The sequence below is a fragment of the Orcinus orca genome, unplaced genomic scaffold, assembly GCF_937001465.1.
Source record: "Orcinus orca unplaced genomic scaffold, mOrcOrc1.1 scaffold_96, whole genome shotgun sequence".
NCBI classification, from domain to species: domain Eukaryota; kingdom Metazoa; phylum Chordata; class Mammalia; order Artiodactyla; family Delphinidae; genus Orcinus; species Orcinus orca.
This window is the reverse complement of record NW_026043972.1, coordinates 717,354-739,596: the sequence shown is the minus strand read 5'-3', so window position 1 is coordinate 739,596 and position 22,243 is coordinate 717,354. Positions and strand designations below refer to the sequence as shown.

The 22,243-nt window shown below is 42.6% G+C and overlaps 1 long non-coding RNA gene across 4 annotated transcripts in view; it reads right to left on the bottom strand.

Moving 5' to 3' along the window:
• LOC125963354 (uncharacterized) overlaps positions 1–22,243 on the bottom strand; it is a 278,782-nt gene that overhangs the window by 92,223 nt on the left and 164,316 nt on the right. Inside the window, exon 3 of one of the 4 annotated variants that reach the window (XR_007475209.1) lies at positions 17,064–17,101. The exons of the other annotated variants lie outside the window; for them this stretch is intronic. This is a non-coding gene — a long non-coding RNA (uncharacterized LOC125963354). Of the gene's footprint in view, positions 1–17,063; positions 17,102–22,243 lie in introns of those variants that run through there. 4 annotated transcript variants of the gene reach the window in all.

Sequence of the window (22,243 nt, the reverse complement as noted above, 5' to 3'; positions counted from 1 at the left end):
CAGAGTTGAAAATATCTATCACTGAAAAATGTCTTGAGGAAAGTCAGAGAAAAGGATTGGTAAGCAAGGGAGAATGGCAGGAAAGGGATTTGACGAGGTAGAAAGGACTCGCCATTAAGCACAAGAAAAGGGGCTGAACATTGCCAACATTGCAGTTGGCCAAAAAGGCTGTATGCATTTTTTTCTGTATATATTCAAGAAAAGGGCATACACTTTTTTAGCCAACCAAACAGGTGGGCACTGGAAATCAATACTACAAAAGATATCACTTCACATCAGTCAGAAGAGCCATCCTCATAAAGTGTAATCACCAGAAATGCAGGACAGGGCAAGGAGAAGAGGGAGCCCTGTGAGGCTTATAGTGGAAATGTATATTGCCAACGGCCATTCTGGAGAAGTGTATTGTGTTTACTAAAGCATCTAAAAAATGAGCTACAGAGCATAGGGCACTTGCACTCATGGGCGTATATCTTGGGAAAAACAAAAATCGAGAGGACACAGGCACCCCAATGTTTACTGCCTCTCTGTTTAAAAGATCCTCGACTAGGATATAACTTAAATGTCTCTGGAGGGAAAAAATGGATAGAGATGTGGTACTTATGTAGAGTGGAATATTACTCAGCCTGGAAATCAATGAAATATGGCCAGTTGTAACAACTCCGGAGGAGTTACGTATGATCATTCTAAGTGACATAATTCAAAAAGAAAAAGACACATATCATAAGATATCACTTAAAGGTGGAATCCAAAATGGCTACACATGAAATAAATTACAAAACAAAAACATAGTCAAATATGTAGAAAACACACGTAAGGCTGCTAAACGGGAAAGGTGGGGAGGGGTGAGGCATCATCCAGGAGGTTGAAATTAGCAAAGATACCATTCCAAATACCAAACTGATAATCAACAAGGCCTACACGGTAGCTAAAAGAACTGCACTCAGCACACTCAAGTCACCGGAAAAGAATATCTATGACTGGTAAGAATCTGAAAAAGAATTTATTGATGTCTCTCTGTACGTGAATCAAGTGGATGTACAGCAGCAAGAAACAGAGCTTTGAAAATCAGCTGTAACCAATATAGTAATAAATTGAAAAAAATAAACGACAGAGAGACAGAGAAAACCTCTTACAACTTTTCCTCAGGGACGGTGATGCAACATGGATTGAACACATCTAGACCCACAGCAGGATGAGACATAAGGCTGGAAACTGTTTGCGCTAAGAGAAATGTGAGGTTGGGTGAGGAAATGCACACCCTTTAAAGTAATACTACCTGGTACCCATTCAATGGGTCCCAAATCTGCAGGTTCAAGGAATCTTCCTACAGCTAAAACATGCATGGAAAACCCAGAGGACTGTACACCATGTGATCGGGAGATGTGTCTAAAATGCACCTCATTTATCCTCTCCTGGTGCTCCTGTTCATCATTCCAGCCATGTTACTTAGAATCTCCCCACTTAGAGAATCAGCACATTTAAACTTCTGTTTCACACATTTTGCAAATTGTGAGGAGGATGAACGGGAAGAGGGGGAACTAATGAGAGAATAGTTGTAGGGGTTTGGACGGGCACATGTCACTCTAATTTCCCATTAAGAATAAGAATTAAAAAAAGGCTCAGCCCGCCTCGCCGGAGCCAAAAGAGGGCCTGAAGCAATCCTGCGGCTTTGAGGCCAGCTCACAAAAGAGCAACTTAAAAAATGGAGCTCATGGTCACTGCAATTCACAAACCTGCAGAGTTATAAATGAAAACTAACATCCAAAAATATGTTGAGGTAAGGCAAAGAAGAGGATCTGAATGCAAGACAGAATTGCAAGAAACAGATTTCAAGAGATAGATTGGACTCGTCTTTAAAGCACATGAAAAGCGGCAGAATTTCGACAATGATGCAGTTGGCCCAAAAGGGAGTATGCGTTTTTTCCTGAATATATCTAGGAAAAAACGCATACGCACTTTATGGGCAACCAAGCAAGCAAGCAATGCAAATGTGCACAACAAAGAAGTCTCATTTCCCACCGGTCAAAAGGGCCATCAAAAAAATTGTAAAAACCAGAAATGCAGGACAGGCCATGGAGAACAGGGAGCCTTTATACGCTGATGGACAGTGTGTGAACTGCCGAGAGCCACTCTGGAGAAGTGTATGGTGGTTCCTAAATCATCTAAAACACAGAGCTACAGAGCATAGGGCACTTCCAATCACGGAAGTATATCTAGGGAAGTCTAAAAATCAAAAAGACACAAGCACAGCACAGTTTAGGGCTACTCTGTTTACAAGAACCTCAACTTCAGTACACCTTAAATATCCCAGGAAAGAGAACAATGGATAAAGAAAATGTGGTACTTATGTACAATGGAATATCTCTTCACCATGAAATCAATGTAATAAGGCTAGTAGAAGGATAAAGAATGGATTTAGGTCCGATAATACTACTTAAAATAAGTCAAACAGAAAAAGAAACATATCATAAGATATCACTTATAGAGGGAGGATAAATATGGCTGCACAAAAAATGAATTACAAAACACAACAGTGTCTCACATTTAGAAAACACACTTATGTCAGCTTAAGGGGAAAGGAGAGGTGGGGTGATGCATAAAACCAGAGTTTGAAATTAGCACAGATACCGTTCAATAAACCAAATAGCTATGAGACAAGATCTACACCTTGCTCAATGAACTGGCCTCAACACACCCTATACACCGCAGAGAAATATATCTGAGTAATAAGAATCTTAAAACCCATGTATTGATATATCTCCATAAGGGAATCAAGTGTGTGCAGAGCGGCACAAACACAGCAGTGAAAATGAGCTAAACCCCATTATAGAAATAAATTTTAAAACCAAAACGCAGAAACAATGAAAGAGAGAAAAATTCTTACAAAATTCGCTCAGGGGCTGTGATGCAACCTGGAATGACCACATATAAACCCACAGCTGGATAAGACATAAGGCTGGACACTTGGGGCTGAGAGGATTGGTGAGCTTTGGTGAGCAACTGCCGAAAGTTTAATGCAATACTTCATGCTACTCATTCCAAGGGTCCCAACACTCCAGGTTGAAGGGAATCTTCCTACAGCTAAACCATGCATGGGAAATCCAGCCGATGGTATACCATATGATCGGGAAAGGTTTCTAAAACGCACCTCATTTTCCTCTCCTGGGGCTCCGGATCAACATTCCAGCCACTTTACTAACAACATCCCCACATGGAGAGTCAATGCCTTTAAGTTCCGGTATCGCACAGTCTGCAGTTAGTGCAGAGGATGAATGGGAATAGGGGGAACCAGTGAGAAAATAGCTGTAGCGGTTTCAATGGCCACATGTCACTCTAATTTCACATAGGAACATGAATTATCCAAAGGCACAGCAAGGCGCCCCAGAAGAAGAATAGGGCCTGAAGAAATCCTGTGGATATGAGGCAAGATCACAAAAATAAGAGATGAAAAATGGAACTAAGGGCAACTGCAATTCAAAAACCTGCAGAGTTATAAAGGCCAACTATTTTCCAAAAGTATCTTGAGGTAAGGCTATGAAGAGGCACTGAGAGCAAGGCAGAATTGCAGGAAACCGATTTCAGGAGGTAGACTGGAATTGCATTTAAAGCATAGGAAAAGAGGCAGAACGTCCACAATGATGCACTTGGCCAAAAAGGGCGTATGCGTTTTTTCCTGAATATATTCAGGAAAAAACGCATACGCCCTTTTTGGCCAACCAAGCAAGCTTGCAAAGGAAGTCTGCACTACAATGAAGTCTCACTTCCCCTCGGTCAAAAGGGCCATCTGAAAAAAGTGTAAAATCCAGAAAGGCAGGACAGGCCATGGAGAACTGGGAGCCTTGTTATGCTGATGGGCGGGATGTAAATTGCCAACAGCCACTCTGGAGAAGTGTATGGTGTTTCCTGAAACATCTAAAAAACACAGCAACAGAGCCTAGGGCACTTCCACTTATGGTCCTATAGCTTAGGGAAATTAAAATCAAAAAGACACAGCCACCCCAAAGTTTGGGACAGCTCTGTTTACAAGAACCTCGTTTACGGTACAAGTTCAATATCGCAGAAAGCGAAAAATGGATAAAGAAGTTGTGGTACTTACGTATAATACAATATCACTCAGCAATGAAATCTATGTCATCAGGCACGTAGCAGCATAATAAGTGGATTCAGGTACGATGATTCTACGTGAAATAAGTCACACAGAAAAAGAAACATCATAAGATGTCACTAATACACGGAATGTAAACTTGGCTACACAGGAACTGAATTACAAAACAGAACAGGGTCTCAAAAGTAGAAAACCAACTTATCCTTGCTTAAGGGGAAAGGTGAGTTGGGGCGCTGCATAAAACCAGAGATTGAAATGAGCACAGATACCGTTCCATAAGCCAAATATGTAGTAGACAAGACCTACTCCTTGCTCAACGAAATGGACTCAACACCCCATATTAAACGCCTAAGAATATACCTGACTAGTAAGAATCTTAAAACCTATGGATTGATATGTCTCTGAAAGAGAATCAAGCGTGTGTACAGCAGCATAAACGCAGCAGTGATAGGATTGGTGAGGTTCGGTGAGCAAATGCAGACCCTTTGAAGTCATATTGCATGGTACCCATTCCATGGGTGTCAACTCTCCAGGTTTAAGGGATTCTTCCTTCAGCTAAAACATGCATGTGGAACCCAGAGTATGATCCACCGTGTGATTGGGAAACGTGTTCAAATGTGTCTCAATTTTCATCCCCTGGTACTCGGGTGCAACATTCCAGACGCTTTACTAACACTCTCCCCACTTGGACAGTCAGTGCCTTTAACCTCCTGTTTGGCCCAGTTTGCAATTTCTGCGTAAGATGAACAGGAATAGGGAGAACCAATGAGAGACCAGCTGGAGGTGTCTGGACGGGCAAATTTAACTCATTTCCCACCAGGAAGAGCAATCAACCAAAGGCTCAGCGTGCTGTGCCGGAATCACACTAGGGCCTGAAGCAGTCCTGCGGTGTTGCGGCCAGCTCCCAAAAACCGAGTTGAAGAAAGGACCTGAGGGGCACTGTAATTCACAAACCTGCAGAGTTATAAATGACAGCTATCGTCCAAAAATATATTGAAGTAAGTCTGCCAAGAGGAGTTGAAAGCGGGGCAGAATTGCAGGAAACCGATTTCAGGAGGTAGACTGGAATTGCATGTAAAGCATAGGAAAAGAAGCAGAACGTCCACAATGATGCACTTGGCCAAAAAGGGCGTATGCGTTTTTTCCTGAATATATTCAGGAAAAAACGCATATGCACATTTTGGCCAACCAAGCAAGCTTGCAAAGGAAATCTGCACTACAATGAAGTCTCACTTCCCCCCCCCTCAAAAGGGCCATCTGAAAAAAGTGTAAAATCCAGAAAGGCAGGGCAGGCCATGGAGAACTGGGAGCCTTGTTATGCTGATGGGCGTGATGTAAATTGCCAACAGCCACTCTGGAGAAGTGTATGGTGTTTCCTGAAACATCTAAAAAACAAAGCAACAGATCACCTTCCTCTCCACAGACACACCAGAAATACATCTACACGTGGAACAACTCCTACAGAACACCTACTGAAGGCTGGCAGAAGACCTCAGACCTCCCAAAAGGCAAGAAACTCCCCACGTACCTCGGTAGGGCAAAAGGAAAAAAGAATAAACAGAGACAAAAGAATAGGGACGGCACCTGCACCAGTGGGAGGGAGCTGTAAAGGAGGAAAAGTTTCCACACACTAGGAAGCCCCTTCGCGGGCGGAGACTGCGGGAGGCGGAGGGGGGAGCTTCGAAGCCGCGGAGGAGTGCACAGCAACGTGTGCGGAGGGCAAAGCGGGGAGATTCCCGCACAGAGGATCGGTGCCGACTGGCACTCACCAGCCCGAGAGGCTTGTCTGCTCACCCGCCGGGGACGGGCGGGGCTGCGAGCTGAGGCTCTGAGGCTCGGGTTTCGGTTTCGGATGGAGCGCAGGGAGAGGACTGGGGTTGGCGGCTTGAACATAGCCTGAAGGGGTTAGTGCACCACAGCTAGCCAGGAGGGAGTCTGGGGAAAAGCCTGCACCTGCCGAAGAGGCAAGAGACTTTTTCTTCCCTCTTTGTTTCCTGGTGCGTGAGGATAGGGGTTTAAGAACGCTGCTTAAAGGAACTCCAGAGACGGGCGTGAGCCGCGGCTAAAAGCGTGAACCCCAGAGACGGGCGCGAGCCGCGGCTGAAAGCGCGGACCCCAGAGATGGGTGCGAGCCGTGGCTGAAAGCACGGACCCCAGAGACGGGCGCGAGCCGCGGCTGAAAGCGCGGACCCCAGAGACGGGCACGAGCCGCGGCTGAAAGCACGGACCCCAGAGACGGGCGCGAGCCGCGGCTGAGGGCGCGGACCCCAGAGACAGGCGCGAGCCGTGGCTGAGGGCGCTGACTCCAGAGACGGGCGCAAGCTGCGGCTGGAGGCGCGGACCCCAGAGGCAGGCGGGAGACGTTGGGGCTGCTGCTGCCGCCACCAAGGGGCCTGTGTGCGAGCGCAGGTCGCTCTCCACTCCCCTCTTCCGCGGAGCCTGTGCAGCCCACCACTGCCGGGTTCCCGGGATCCGGGGACGACTTCCCCGGGAGAGCGCACGGCGGGCCTTGGGCTGGTGCATGGTCACGCCGGATTTTGCCGCCGCAGGCCCGCCCCGCATTACGTGCCCCTCCCTCCCCGCCGGCCTCAGCACACCAGAACCCCCGAATCAGCGGCTCCTTTAACCCCGTCCTTTCTGAGCAAAAAACAGACGCCCTCCAGCGACCTACACGCAGAGGCAGGGCCAAATCCAAAGCTGAGCCCCTGTGAGCTGTGAGAACAAAGAAGAGAAAGGGAAATCTCTCCCAGCAGCCTCAGAAGCAGCAGATTAAAGCTCCACAATCAACTTGATGTACCCTGCATCTGTGGAATACATGAATAGACAGCCAATCATCCCAAATTAAGGAGGTGGACTTTGGGAGCAAGATCTATGATTTTTCTCCCTATTCCTCTTTTTGTGAATGTGTATGTGTATGCTTCTGTGTGAGATCTTGTCTGTATAGTCTTGCTTCCACCATTTGTCCTAGGGTTCTATCCGTCCATGGTTTTTTCTTAAAATTTTTTTCTTAATAATCAATTTTAATTTTAAGAACGTTGTTATACTTTACCTTCGTCCTTTCTTTCTTTCTTTCCTTCCTTCCTTCCCTCCTTTAGACAACGAATCATCCCAAATTGAGGAGGTGGTCTCTGACAGCAAGATTTATGATTTTTCCCCCTTTACCTCTTTTTGTGAGGGTGTATGTGTACGCTTCTGTGTAAGACTTTGTCTGTATAGCTTTGCTTCCAACATTTGTCCTAAGGTTCTATCCGTCCCTTTTTTTTTTTCTAATTAAGAATTTTTTAATTCAATAACTTTATTATACTTTATTTTATTTTTACTGTATCTTCTTTCTTTCTGTTTTTCCTTCTTTCCCTCCTTCCTTCCTTCCTCCCTCCCTCCCTCCCTCCTTTCGTTCCTTCTTGCCTTCTTTCCTTCTTTGCTTCTTTCTTTCTTTCTTCCTTCCTTCCTTCCTTCCTTCCCTCCTTCCTTCCCTCCTTTAGACAACGAATCATCCCAAATTGAGGAGGTGGTCTCTGACAGCAAGATTTATGATTTTTCCCCCTTTACCTCTTTTTGTGAGGGTGTATGTGTACGCTTCTGTGTAAGATTTTGTCTGTATAGCTTTGCTTCCAACAGTTGTCCTAAGGTTCTATCCGTCCCTTTTTTTTTTCTTCTAATTAAGAATTTTTTAATTCAATAACTTTATTATACTTTATTTTTACTGTATCTTCTTTCTTTCTGTTTTTCCTTCTTTCCCTCCTTCCTTCCTTCCTCCCTCCCTCCCTCCCTCCTTTTGTTCTTTCTTGTCTTCTTTCCTTCTTTGCTTCTTTCTTTCTTTCTTCCTTCCTTCCTTCCTTCCTTCCCTCCTTCCTTCCCTCCTTTCCTTCTTTCTTTCCTCATACTTCTACTAATTCCCTCTACTTTTTCTCCCTTTTATTCTGAGCCGTGTGGATGAAAGGCTCTTGGTGCTCCAGCCAGGAGTCAGGGCTCTGCCTCTGAGGTAGGAGAGCCAACTTCAGGACACTGGTCCACAAGAGACCTCCCAGCTCCACATAATATCAAATGGCAAAAATCTCCCAGAGACCTCCATCTTAACACCAGCACCCAGCTTCACTCAACGACCAGCAAGCCACAGTGCTGGACAACCTGTGCCAAACAACTAGCAAGACAGGAACACAACCCCACCCATTAGCAGAGAGGCTGCCTAAAATCATAATAAGGCCACAGACACCCTAAAACACACCACCAGACGTGAACCTGCCCACTAGAGAGACAAGATCCAGCCTCATCCACCACAACACAGGCACTAGTCCCCTCCACCAGGAAGCCTACACAACCCACTGAACCAACCTTAGCCACTGGAGACAGACATCAAAAACAGGAGGAACTACGAACCTGCAGCCTGCAAAAAGGAGACCCCAAACACAGTAAGATAAGCAAAATGAGAAAACAGAAAAACACACAGCAGATAAAGGAGCAAGATAAAAATGCACCAGACCTAACAAATGAAGAGGAAATAGGCAGTCTACCTGAAAAAGAATTCAGAATAATGATAGTAAGGTTGATCCGAAATCTTGGAGATAGAATGGACAATAGAATGGACAAAATGCAAGAATCAGTTAACAAGGACCTAGAAGAACTAAAGATGAAACAAGCAACGATGAACAACACAATAAATGAAATTAAAAATACTCTAGATGGGATCAATAGCAGAATAACTGAGGCAGAAGAACGGATAAGTGACCTGGAAGATAAAATAGTGGAAATAACTACTGCAGAGCAGAATAAAGAAAAAAGAATGAAAAGAACTGAGGACAGTCTCAGAGACCTCTGGGACAACATTAAACGCACCAACATTCGAATTATAGGGGTTCCAGAAGAAGAAGAGAAAAAGAAAGGGACTGAGAAAATATTTGAAGAGATTATAGTTGAAAACTTCCCTAATATGGGAAAGGAAATAGTTAATCAAGTCCAGGAAGCACAGAGAGTCCCATACAGGATAAATACAAGGAGAAATACGCCAAGACACATATTAATCAAACTGTCAAAAATTAAATACAAAGAAAGCATATTAAAAGCAGCAAGGGAAAAACAACAAATAACACATAAGGGAATCCCCATAAGGTTAACAGCTGATCTCTCAGCAGAAACCCTACAAGCCAGAAGGGAGTGGCAGGACATACTGAAAGTGATGAAGGAGAAAAACCTGCAACCAAGACTACTCTACCCAGCAAGGATCTCATTCAGATTTGATGGAGAAATTAAAACCTTTACAGACAAGCAAAAGCTGAGAGAGTTCAGCACCACCAAACCAGCTTTACAACAAATGCTAAAGGATCTTCTCTAGGCAAGAAACACAAGAGAAGGAAAAGACCTATAATAACGAACCCAAAACAATATAGAAAATGGGAATAGGAACATACATATCGATAATTACCTTAAATGTAAATGGACTAAATGCTCCCACCAAAAGACACAGATTAGCTGAATGGATACAAAAACAAGACCCTTACATATGCTGTCTACAAGAGACCCACTTCAGACCTAGAGACACATACAGACTAAAAGTAAGGGGATGGAAAAAGATATTCCATGCAAATAGAAACCAAAAGAAAGCTGGAGTAGCAATTCTCATATCAGACAAAATAGACTTTAAAATAAGGACTATTAAAAGAGACAAAGAAGGACACTACATAATGATCAAGGGATCGATCCAAGAAGAAGATATAACAATTGTAAATATTTATGCACCCAACATAGGAGCACCTCAATACATAAGGCAAATACTAACAGCCATAAAAGGGGAAATCGACAGTAACACATTCATAGTAGGGGACTTAAACACCCCACTTTCACCCAAGGACAGATCATCCAAAATGAAAATCAATAAGGAAACACAAGCTTTAAATGATACATTAAACAAGATGGACTTAATTGATATTTATAGGACACTCCATCCAAAAACAACAGAATACACATTTTTCTCAAGTGCTCATGGAACATTCTCCAGGATAGATCATATCTTGGGTCACAAATCAAGCCTTGGCAAATTTAAGAAAATTGAAATTGTATCAAGTATCTTTTCTGACCACAACGCCATGAGACTAGATATCAATTACAGGAAAAGATCTGTAAAAAATACAAACACATGGAGGCTAAACAATACACTACTTAATAATGAAATGATCACTGAAGAAATCAAAGAGGAAATCAAAAAATACCTAGAAACAAATGACAATGGAGACACAACGACCCAAAACCTGTGGGATGCAGCAAAAGCAGTTCTAAGGGGGAAGTTTATAGCAATACAAGCCCACCTTAAGAAGCAGGAAACATCTAGAATAAACAACCTAACCTTGCACCTCAAGCAATTAGAGAAAGAAGAACAAAAAAACCCCAAAGCTAGCAGAAGGAAAGAAATCATAAAAATCAGATCAGAAATAAATGAAAAAGCAATGAAGGAAACAATAGCAAAGATCAATAAAACTAAAAGCTGGTTCTTTGAGAAGATAAACAAAATAGATAAACCACTAGCCAGACTCATCAAGAAAAAAAGGGAGAAGACTCAAATCAATAGAATTAGAAATGAAAAAGGAGAGGTAACAACTGACACTGCAGAAATAAAAGAGATCATGAGAGATTACTACAAGCAACTCTATGCCAATAAAATGGACAATCTGGAAGAAATGGACAAATTCTTAGAAATGCACAACCTGCCAAGACTGAATCAGGAAGAAATAGAAAATATGAACAGACCAATCACAAGCACTGAAATTGAAACTGTGATTAAAAATCTTCCAACAAAGAAAAGCCCAGGACCAGATGGCTTCACAGGCGAATTCTATCAAACATTTAGAGAAGAGCTAACACCTATCCTTCTCAAACTCTTCCAAAATATAGCAGAGGGAGGAACACTCCCAAACTCATTCTACGAGGCCACCATCACCTTGATACCAAAACCAGGCAAGGATGTCACAAAGAAAGAAAACTACAGACCAATATCACTGATGAACATAGATGCAAAAATCCTCAACAAAATACTAGCAAACAGAATCCAACAGCACATTAAAAGGATCATACACCATGATCAAGTGGGGTTTATTCCAGGAATGCAAGGATTCTTCAATATACGCAAATCTATCAATGTGATAAACCATATTAACAAATCGAAGGAGAAAAACCATATGATCATCTCAATAGATGCAGAGAAAGCTTTTGACAAAATTCAACACCCATTTATGATAAAAACCCTGCAGAAAGTAGGCATAGAGGGAACTTTCCTCAACATAATAAAGGCCATATATGACAAGCCCACAGCAAACATCATCCTCAATGGTGAAAAACTGAAAGCATTTCCACTAAGATCAGGAACAAAACAAGGGTGCCCACTCTCACCACTCTTATTCAACATAGTTTTGGAAGTTTTAGCCACAGCAATCAGAGAAGAGAAGGAAATAAAAGGAATCCAAATCGGAAAAGAAGAAGTAAAGCTGTCACTGTTTGCAGATGACATGATCCTATACATAGAGAATCCTAAAGATGCTACCAGAAAACTACTAGAGCTAATCAATGAATTTGGTAAAGTGGCAGGATACAAAATTAATGCACAGAAATCTCTGGCATTCCTATATACTAATGATGAAAAATCTGAAAGTGAAATCAAGAAAACACTCCCATTTACCATTGCAACAAAATGAATAAAATATCTAGGAATAAACCTACCTAAGGAGACAAAAGACCTGTATGCAGAAAACTATAAGACACTGATGAAAGAAATTAAAGATGATACAAATAGATGGAGACATATACCATGTTCTTGGATTGGAAGAATCAACATTGTGAAAATGACTCTACTACCCAAAGCAATCTATAGATTCAATGCAATCCCTATCAAACTACCACTGGCATTTTTCACAGAACTAGAACAAAAAATTTCGCAATTTGTATGGAAACACAAAAGACCCCGAATAGCCAAAGCAATCTTGAGAACAAAAAAAGGAACTGGAGGAATCAGGCTCCCTGACTTCAGACTATACTACAAAGCTACAGTTATCAAGACGGTATGGTACTGGCACAAAAACAGAAAGATAGATCAATGGAACAGGATAGAAAGCCCAGAGATAAACCCATGCACATATGGACACCTTATCTTTGATAAAGGTGGCAGGAATGTACAGTGGAGAAAGGACAGCCTCTTCAATAAGTGGTGCTGGGAAAACTGGACAGGTACATGTAAAAGAATGAAATTAGAACACTCCCTAACACCATACACAAAAATAAGCTCAAAATGGATTAAAGACCTAAATATAAGGCCAGAAACTATCAAACTATTAGAGGAAAACATAGGCAGAACACTCTATGACATAAATCACAGCAAGATTCTTTCTGACCCACCCCCTAGAGTAATGGAAATAAAAACAAAAATAAACAAATGGGACCTAATGAAACTTCAAAGCTTTCGCACAGCAAAGGAAACCATAAACAAGACCAAAAGACAACCCTCAGAATGGGAGAAAATATTTGCAAATGAAGCAACCGACAAAGGATTAATCTCCAAAATTTACAAGCAGCTCATGCAGCTCAACAACAAAAAAGCAAACAACCCAATCCAAAAATGGGCAGAAGACCTAAATAGACATTTCTCCAAGGAAGATATACAGACTGCCAACAAACACATGAAAGAATGCTCAACATCATTAATCATTAGAGAAATGCAAATCAAAACTACAATGAGATATCATCTCACACCAGTCAGAATGGCCATCATCAAAAAATCTAGAAACAATAAATGCTGGAGAGGGTGTGGAGAAAAGGGAACCCTCTTGCACTGCTGGTGGGAATGTGAATTGGTTCAGCCACTATGGAGAACAGTATGGAGGTTCCTTAAAAAAACTACAAATAGAACTACCATATGACCCAGCAATCCCACTACTGGGCATATACCCTGAGAAAACCGAAATTCAAAAAGAGTCATGTACCAAAATGTTCATCGCAGCTCTATTTACAATAGCCCGGAGATGGAAACAACCTAAGTGCCCATCACCGGATGAATGGATAAAGAAGATGTGGCACATATATACAATGGAATATTACTCAGCCATAAAAAGAAATGAAATTGAGCTATTTGTAATGAGGTGGATAGACCTAGAGTCTGTCATACACAGTGAAGTAAGTCAGAAAGAAAAAGACAAATACAGTATGCTAACACATATATATGGAATTTAAGAAAAAAAAATGTCATGAAGAACCTAGGGGTAAGGCAGGAATAAAGACGCAGACCTCCTAGAGAAGGGACTTGAGGTTATGGGGAGGGGGAAGGGTGAGCTGTGACGGGGCGAGAGAAAGTCATGGACATATACACACTAACAAACGTAGTAAGGTAGATAGCTAGTGGGAAGCAGCCGCATGGCACAGGGATATTGGCTCGGTGCTTTGTGACAGCCTGAAGGGGTGGGATAGGGAGGGTGGGAGGGAGGGAGACGCAAGAGGGAGGAGATATGGGAACATATGTATATGTATAACTGATTCACTTTGTTATAAAGCAGAAACTAACACACCATTGTAAAGTAATTATACCCCAATAAAGATGTTAAAAAAAAAAAAACAAAGCAACAGAGCCTAGGGCACTTCCACTTATGGTCCTATAGCTTAGGGAAATTAAAATCAAAAAGACACAGCCACCCCAAAGTTTGGGACGGTTCTGTTTACAAGAACCTCGTTTATGGTACAAGTACAATATCGCAGAAAGCGAAAAATGGATAAAGAAGTTGTGGAACTTACGAACAATGCAATATCACTCAGGAATGAAATCTATGTCATCAGGCCCGTAGCAGCATAATGAGTAGATTCAGGTACGATGATTCTAAGTGAAATAAGTCACAGAGAAAAAGAAACATCATAAGTTATCACTAATACACGGAATGTAAACTAGGCTACACAGGAACTGAATTACAAAACAGAACAGGGTCTCAAATGTAGAAAACCAACGTATGCTTGCTTAAGGGGAAAGGTGAGTTGGGGTGCTGCAAAAAAACAGAGATTGAAATTAGCACAGATACCGTTCCATAAGCCAAATATGTAATAGACAAGAGCTACTCCTTGCTCAACGAAGTGGACTCAACACACCATATTAAACGCCTAAGAATATACTGACTAGTAAGTATCTTAAAACCTATGGATTTATATGTCTCCGAAAGAGAATCAAGCGTGTGGACAGAGGCAAAAACGCAGCAGTGATAGGATTGGTTAGGTTCGGTGAGCAAATGCAGACCCTTTGAAGTCATATTGCATGGTACCCATTCCATGGGTCTCAACTCTCCAGGTTTAAGGGATTCTTCCTTCAGCTAAAACATGCATGTGGAACCCAGAGTATGATCCACCGTGTGATCGAGAAATGTGTTCAAATGTGTCTCAGTTTTCGTCCCCTGGTACTCGGGTGCAACATTCCAGACGCTTTAGTAACACTCTCCGCACTTGGAGACTCAGTGCCTTTAACCTCCTGTTTGCCCCAGATTGCAATTTATATTGAAGATGAACAGAAATAGGGAGAACCAATGAGAGACTAGCTGGAGGTGTCTGGATGGGCAAATGTAACTCTCATTTCCCAGAAGAAGAATTAACCAAAGGCTCAGCGTGCCATGCCGGAACCACACTAGGGCCTGAAGCAATCCTCTGGTGTTGCGGCCAGCTCACAAGAAAGCGAGTTGAAGAAAGGAGCTCAGGGGCACTGTAATTCAGAAACCTGCAGATTTATAAATGACAGCTATCGTCCAAAAATATATTGAAGTAAGGCTGCCAAGAGGACTTGAAAGCGGGGCAGAATTGCAGGAAACCAATTTCAGGAGGTAGACTGGAATTGCATGTAAAGCATAGGAAAAGAGGCAAAACGTCCACAATGATGCACTTGACCAAAAATGACGTATGAGTTTTTTCCTGAATATATTCAGGAAAAAACCCATACACCCTTTTTGGCTAACCAAGCAAGCTTGCAAAGGAAATCTGCACTACAATGAAGTCTCACTGCCCCCCGGTCAAAAGGGCCATCTGAAAAAAGTGTAAAATCCAGAAAGGCAGGACAGGTCACGGAGAACTGGGAGCCTTGTTATGCTGATGGGCGGAATGTAAATTGCCAACAGCCACTCTGGAGAAGTGTATGCTGTTTCCTGAAACATCTAAAAAATAAAGCAACAGAGCCTTGGGCACTTCCACTTATGGTCCTATAGTTTAGGGAAATTAAAATAAAAAAGACACAGCCACCGTAAAGTTTGGGATGGCTCTGTTTACAAGAACCTCATTTACAGTACAAGTTCAATATCGCAGAAAGCGAAAATTGGATAAAGAAGTTGTGGTACTTACGTAAAATGCAATATCACTCAGCAATGAAATCTATGTCATCAGGCCCGTACCATCATAATGAGTGGATTCAGGTACGATGATTCTAAGTGAAATAAGTCACACAGAAAAAGAAACATCATAAGATATCACTAATACACGGAATGTAAACTTGGCTACACAGGAACTGAATTACAAAACAGAACAGGGTCTCAAATGTAGAAAACCAACGTATGCTTGCTTAAGGGGAAAGGTGAGTTGGGGTGCTGCATAAAACCAGAGATTGAAATTAGCACAGATACCATTCCATAAGCCAAATATGTAATAGACAAGACCTACTCCTTGCTCAGCTAAGTGGACTCAACACCCCATATTAAACGCCTAAGAATATACCTGACTAGTAAGAATCTTAAAACCTATGGATTTATATGTCTCTGAAAGAGAATCAAGCGTGTGTACAGCAGCATAAATGAAGCAGTGATAGGATTGGTGAGGTTCGGTGAGCAAATGCAGACCCTTAGAAGTCATATTGCATGGTACCCATTCTATGGGTCTCAACTCTCCAGGTTTACGTATTCTTCCTTCATCTAAAACATGCATGTGGAACGTAGACTATGATCCTCCGTGTGATCGGGAAACGTGTTCAAATTTGTCACAGTTTTCATCCCCTGGTACTCAGGTGCAACATTCCAGACGCTTTACTAAATCTCTCCCCACTTGGAGAGTCAGTGTCTTTAACCTCCTGTTTGGCCCAGTTTGCAATTTCTGCGGAAAATGAACAGGAATAGGGAGAACCCATGAGAGACAAGGTGGAGGTGTCTGGACAGGCAAATTTAACTCTCATTTCCCACCAGGAAGAGGAATTAACCAAAGGCTCAGAGTGCCATACCAGAACCACACTAGGGCCGGAAGCAATCCTGCGGTGTTGCAGCCAGCTCACAAGAAAGCGAGTTGAAGAAAGGAGCTCAGGGGCACTGTAATTCACAAACCTGCAGAGTTATAAATGACAGCTATCGTCCAAAAATATATTGAAGTAAGGCTGCCAAGAGGAGTTGAAATAGGGGCAGAATTGCAGGAAACCGATTTCAGGAGGTAGACTGGAATTGCATGTAAAGCATAGGAAAAGAGGCAGAACTTCCACAATGATGCACTTGGCCAAAAAGGGCATATGCGTTTTTTCCTGAATATATTCAATAAAAAATGCATACGCACTTTTTGTCCAACCAAGCAAGCTTGCAAAGGAAGTCTGCACTACAATGAAGTCCCACTGCCCCCCGGTCAAAAGGGCCATCTGAAAAAAGTGTAAAATCCAGAAAGTCAGGACAGGCCATGAGAACAGGGATCCTTGTTATGCTGATGGGCGGGATGTAAATTGCCAACAGCCACTCTGGAGAAGTGTATGGTGTTTCCTGAAACATTTGAAAAACAAAGCAACAGAGCCTAGGGCACTTCCACTTATGGTCTATAGCTTAGGGAAATTTAAATCAAAAAGACACAGCCACCCCAGAGTTTGGGACGGCTCTGTTTACAAGAACCTCGTTTACAGTACAAGTTCAATATCGCAGAAAGCGAAAATTGGATAAAGATGTTGTGGTACTTATGTACAATGCAATATCACTCAGCAATGAAATCTATGTCATCAGGCCCATAGCAGCATAATGAGTGGATTCAGGTACGATGATTCTAAGTGAAATAAGTCACACAGAAAAAGAAACATCATAAGATATCACTAATACACGGAATGTAAACTTGGCTACACAGGAACTGAATTACAAAACAGAACAGGGTCTCAAATGTAGAAAACCAACGTATGCTTGCTTAAGGGGAAAGGTGAGTTGGGGTGCTGCAAAAAAACAGAGATTGAAATTAGCACAGATACCGTTCCATAAGCCAAATATGTAATAGACAAGAGCTACTCCTTGCTCAACGAAGTGGACTCAACACACCATATTAAACGCCTAAGAATATACTGACTAGTAAGTATCTTAAAACCTATGGATTTATGTGTCTCCGAAAGAGAATCAAGCGTGTGTACAGCGGCATAAACGCAGCAGTGATAGGATTGGTGAGGTTCGGTGAGCAAATGCAGACCCTTTGAAGTCATATTGCATGGTACCCATTCCATGGGTCTCCACTCTCCAGGTTTAAGGGATTCTTCCTTCAGCTAAAACATGCATGTGGAACCCAGAGTATGATCCACCGTGTGATCGGGAAACGTGTTCAAATGTGTATCAGTTTTTGTCCCCTGGTACTCGGGTGCAACATTCCAGACGCTTTACTAACACTCTCCCCACTTGGAGAGTCAGTGCCTTTAGCCTCCTGTTTGGCCCAGTTTGCAATTTCTGCGGAAAATGAACAGGAATAGTGAGAACAAATGTGAGACTATCTGGAGGTGTCTGGATGGGCAAATTTAACTCTCATTTCCCACCAGGAAGAGGAATTAACCAAAGGCTCAGCGTGCCGTGCCGGAACCACACTAGGGCCTGAAGCAATCCTGCGGTGTTGCGGCCAGCTCACAAGAAAGTGAGTTGAGGAAAGGAGCTCAGGGGCACTGTCATTCACAAACCTGCAGAGTTATAAATGACAGCTATCATCCAAAAATATATTGAAGTAAGGCTGCCAAGAGGACTTGAAAGCGGGGCAGAATTGCAGGAAACCGATTTCAGGAGGTAGACTGGAATTGCATGTAAAGCATAGGAAAAGAGGCAGAACTTCCACAATGATGCACTTGGCCAAAAAGGGCGTATGCGTTTATTCCTGAATATATTCTGGAAAAAACGCCTACGCCCTTTTTGGCCAAAGAGCAAGCTTGCAAAGGAAATCTGCACTACAATGAAGTCTCACTTCCCCCTGGTAAAAAGGTCCATCTGAAAAAAAGTGTAATATCCAGAAAGGCAGGACAGGCCATGGAGAACTGGGAGCCTTGTTATGCTGATGGGCGGGATGTAATTTGCCAACAGCCACTCTGGAGAAGTGTATGGTGTTTCCTGAAACATCTAAAAACAAAGCAACAGAGGCTATGGCACATCCACTTATGGTCCTATAGCTTAGGGAAATTAAAATCAAAAAGAGAGAGCCACCCCAAAGTTTGGGACTGCTCTGTTTACAAGAGCCTCGTTTACGGTACAAATTCAATATCACAGAAAGCGAAAAATGGATAAAGAAGTTATGGTAGTTACGTGCAATGCAATATCACTCAGCAATGAAATCTATGTCATCAGGCACGTAGCATCATAATGAGTGGATTCAGGTACGATGATTCTAAGTGAAATAAGTCACACAGAAAAAGAAACATCATAAGATATCACTACTACACGGAATATAAACTTGGCTACACAGGAACTGAATTACAAAACAGAACAGGGTCTCAAATATACAAAAAAAACTTATGCTTGCTTAAGGGGAAAGGTGAGTTGGGGTGCTGCATAAAACCAGAGATTGAAATTAGCACAGATACCGTTCCATAAGCCAAATATGTAATAGACAAGAGCTACTCCATGCTCAACGAAGTGGAATCAACACCCCATATTAAACGCCTAAGAATATACCTGACTAGTAAGAATCTTACAACCTATGGATTGATATGTCTCCGAAAGAAAATCAAGCGTGTGTACAGCAGCATAAACGCAGCAGTGATAGGATTGGTGAGGTTCAGTGAGCAAATGCAGACCCTTTGAAGTCATATTGCATGGAACCGATTCCATGGGTGTCAACTCTCCAGGTTTAAGGGATTCTTCCTTCAGCTAAAACATGCATGTGGAACCCAGAGTATGATCCACCATGTGATCGGGAAACGTGTTCAAATGTGTCTCAGTTTTCGTCCCCTGGTACTTGGGTGCAACATTCCAGACACTTTACTAACACTCTCCCTGATGGAGAGTCAGTGCCTTTAACCTCTTGTTTGGTCCAGTTTGCAATTTCTGCGGAAAATGAACAGGAATAGGGAGAACCAATGAGAGACTAGCTGGAGGTGTCTGGACGGGCAAATTTAACTCTCATTTCCCACCAGGAAGAGGAATTAACCAAAGGCTCAGCGTGCCATGCCAGAAACACACTAGGGCCTGAAGCAATCCTGTGGTGTTGCACCAGCTCACAAGAAAGCGAGTTAAAGAAAGGAGATCAGGGGCACTGTCATTCACAAACCTGCAACATTATAAATGACAGCTATCATCCAAAAATATATTGAAGTAAGGCTGCCAAGAGGACTTGAAAGCGGGGCAGAATTGCGGGAAATCGATTTCAGGAGGTAGACTGGAATTGCATGTAAAGCATAGGAAAAGAGGCAGAACGTCCACAATGATGCACTTGGCCAAAAAGGGCGTATGCGTTTTTTCCTCAGGAAAAAACGCATACGCCTTTTTGGCCAACCAAGCAAGCTTGCAAAGGAAATCTGCACCACAATGAAGTCTCACTGCCCCCCGGTCAAAAGGGCCATCTGAAAAAAGTGTACAATCCAGAAAGGCAGGACAGGCCATGGAGAACTGGGAGCCTTGTTATGCTGATGGGCGGGATGTAAATTGCCAACAGCCACTCTGGAGAAGTGTATGGTGTTTCCTGAAACATCTAAGAAACAAAGCAACAGAGCCTAGGGCACTTCCACTTATGGTCCTATAGCTTAGGGAAATTAAAATCAAAAAGACACAGCCACCCCAAAGTTTGGGCCGGCTCTGTTTACAAGAACCTCGTTTACGGTACAAGTTCAATATCACAGAAAGTGAAAAATGGATAAAGACATTGTGGTACTTACGTACAATGTAATATCACTCAGCAATGAAATCTGTGTCATCAGGCCCGTAGCAGCATAATGAGTGGATTCAGGTACGATGATTCTAAGTGAAATAAGTCACACAGAAAAAGAAACCTCATAAGATATCACTACTACACGGAATGTAAACTTGGCTACACAGGAACTGAATTACAAAACAGAACAGGGTCTCAAATGCAGAAAACCAACTTATGCTTGCTTAAGGGGAAGGGTGAGTTGGGGTGCTGCATAAAACCAGAGATTGAAATTAGCACAGATACCGTTCCATAAGCCAAATATGTAATAGACGAGAACTACTCCTTGCTGAACGAAGTGGACTCAACACCCCATATTAAACGTCTAAGAATATACCTGACTAGTAAGAATCTTAAAACCTATGGATTTATATGTCTCCCAAAGAGAATCAAGCGTGTGTACAGCAGCATAAACGCAGCAGTGATAGGATTGGTGAGGTTCAGTGAGCAACTGCAGACCCTTTAAAGTCATATTGCATGGTACCCATTCAAAGGGTGTTAACTCTCCAGGTTTAAGGTATTCTTCCTTCAGCTAAAACATGCATGTGGAACCCAGAGTATGATCCACCGTGTGTTCGGGAAATGTGTTCAAATGTGTCTCAGTTTACGTCCCCTGGTACACGGGCGCAACATATCAGACGCTTTACTAACACTCTCCCCACTTGGAGAGTCAGTGCCTTTAACCTCCTATTTCGCCCAGTTTGCAATTTCTGCAGAACATGAACAGGAATAGGGAGAACCCATGAGAGACTAGCTGGAGGTGTCTGGACGGGCAAATTTAACTCTCATTTCCCACCAGGAAGAGGAATTAACCAAAGGTTCATCGTGCCGTGCCGGAACCACACTAGGGCCTGAAGCAATCCTGCGGTGTTGCGGCCAGCTCACAAGAAAGCGAGTTGAAGAAAGGAGCTCAGGGGCACTGTAATTCACAAACCTGCAGAGTTATAAATGACAGCTATCATCCAAAAATATATTGAAGTAAGGCTGCCTAAAGGACTTGAAAGCGGGGCAGAATTGCAGGAGACCGATTTTAGGAGGTAGACTGGAATTGTCTGTAAAGCATAGGAAAAGAGGCAGAACGTCCATAATGATGCCCTTGGCCAAAAAGAGCGTATGCGTTTTTTTCTGAATATATTCAGGAAAAAACGCATATGCCCTTTTTGGCCAACCAAGCAAGCTTGCAAAGGAAATCTGCACTACAATGAAGTCTCACTGCCCCCCGGTCGAAAGGGCCATCTGAAAAAAGTGTAAAATCCAGAAAGGCAGGACAGGCCATGGAGAACTGGGATCCTTGTTATGCTGATGGGCGGGATGTAAATTGCCAACAGCCACTCTGGAGAAGTGTATGGTGTTTCCTGAAACATCTACAAAACAAAGCAACAGAGCCTAGGGCACTTCCACTTATGGTCCTATAGCTTAGGGAAATTAAAATCAAAAAGACACAGACACCCCAAAGTTTGGGACAGCTCTGTTTACAAGAACCTCGATAACGGTACAAGTTCAATATCACAGAAAGCGAAAAATGGATAAAGAACTTGTGGTACTTACGTACAATGCAATATCACTCAGCAAGGATATCTATGTCATCAGGCCCGTAGCAGCATAATGAGTGGATTCAGATACGATGATTCTAAGTGAAATAAGTCACAGAGAAAAAGAAACATCATAAGATATTACTAATACACGGAATGTAAACTAGGCTACACAGGAACTGAATTACAAACCAGAAGAGGGTCTCAAATGTAGAAAACCAACTTATGCTTGCTTAAGGGGAAAGGTGAGTTGGGGTGCTGCATAAAACCAGAGATTGAAATTAGCACAGATACCGTTCCATAAGCCAAATATGTAATAGACAAGAGCTACTCCTTGCTCAACGAAGTGGACTCAACATCCCATATTAAACGCCTGAGAATATACCTGACTAGTAAGAATCTTAAAACCTATGGATTTATATGTCTCCGAAAGAGAATCAAGCGTGTGTACAGCGGCATAAATACAGCAGTGATAGTATTGGTGAGGATCGGTGAGCAAATGCAGACCCTTTGA